We start from the raw sequence: 1590 nt of genomic DNA on the forward strand, positions 1-1590 counted from the left end.
TTTAAAAATTAGAATATATTTTAAAAATAGGCATAAAGAATTATATAATTCTTATGTTTACACCTAAGTCCAGAAATCTAACCATATACAACCTTGAAGCAGGACAGACCCACAACATTCCTTTTCCTGTCTCCTGCCTTCATTCACCACCCCCTTCTTTTTGAACAATCGTCTGCCCAAGAAACAGCACAGCAGCAACTGGCATGTTATGACAAGCAGCCCATATTCAGAAGACCAGAAGGACAGGCACTCCAAGCATGAACCTACCATTACAAATTGCCATCTCCAGTGCAGTTTCTTAGTTCACAGTTTTCAGTATATATTGTTAGTCAGGGTGAGAATCTTTCCAATTAACTGTTAGATTCAAAAATCTTCTGGAGATTCTCAGGATCATTGCCTTGCTCATCTTCTACATATAACTGTATGGCTTGCCACTGTCATGTTTCCTAGCTCTTTTCCTTTCCCTCTCTTAATTAGTTAGTCCTTGAGTTCTTGCTTTCCTTTTACTTGCATTATACCTTTCTATTTGTATTTCTTCTTTTGAGTTCTTATACTAGGGAAACTATACGATATTTACACATGTGTGTCTGGTTTATTTCACTTATGAGTATATCTTCAAGTGGCGTCCACTTATATATAAAGACTTTGAGTTTATCATTCTGTATAGCTGAGTAATACTCAATGGTATAAAAATATCACATCTTTTTCATCCATTCTTCAGGTGATGGGCATCTTGGTTGTTTCCCAGATTTGACTATCACAAATTGTGCTGCTATAAACATAGGCACACATATATCACTATGCTATGATGTTTTCAGATCCTCTGGGAAAATTACCAGTAGAGGAATAGCTGGTTTAAATGGGATTCAGAAAACTTGGACTGGAAATGTCCCAATTAGTTTCCAACCATATCTTCTTCACATCAACACAACCTTGGATTGAACAACATGCCCCATTGTCTCTGAAAACACTTAGGGAGCACAGCCTCACATTCACTGGCTTTTTAAAAATGATGTTGAGTTGAAAGCATCAAATCTCCCTCTATGAAGGGACAAACAATTTGAAACAATTAGATTAAAATTGTTTTTGAGTGCTTTTTACCTAATATCAAGAGCCTTTAGTAAGATCATTCCATTATCTATAATTTTTAGTTGCTATGTTCTTAAGGTATCAAAGAGTTCTTTCACAAGGAAGCCAGCATCTGGTAAGCACAGTACTTTGATACACAAACTAGAATCAGGACTTATTATTTTTTTAACCTAGTCATTCTGTGCCTTTTGTCACCAAAGAAAAGTAATAATAAGATGGCCCACACAGCCAGCCACACAGGCTAAAATCCTCAAGTTTGTTGCCTCAATAGCAGTATCTCCTGAGCATATGGCCAGTTGGGTGAGAACTTGGCACTGGGATACGTGGTTTTAAAACATCCCCAAGGTTTGCACCAGCTGGAAAGCCAACATGTTATTAAAAGAGGGGAAAAAATGGATGGACAGGGTCATAATGAGAAGGAGAGCCATGCCGAAGGGATAAGGGTCGAGGAGCTCACTCACCATTTGGCCTGGAAGTCTCTCTGTCTCTCTGTCTCTCTCT

The 1590-nt window shown here is 38.1% G+C and overlaps 1 protein-coding gene across 4 annotated transcripts in view; it reads right to left on the reverse strand.

The window, feature by feature from the left end:
- Pid1 (phosphotyrosine interaction domain containing 1) overlaps positions 1–1590 on the reverse strand; it is a 250941-nt gene that overhangs the window by 237915 nt on the left and 11436 nt on the right. The gene's annotated exons all lie outside the window — the stretch shown is intronic.

The sequence above is a fragment of the Octodon degus genome, unplaced genomic scaffold (assembly GCF_000260255.1).
Source record: "Octodon degus isolate 3935 unplaced genomic scaffold, OctDeg1.0 scaffold00089, whole genome shotgun sequence".
Classification (NCBI taxonomy): domain Eukaryota; kingdom Metazoa; phylum Chordata; class Mammalia; order Rodentia; family Octodontidae; genus Octodon; species Octodon degus.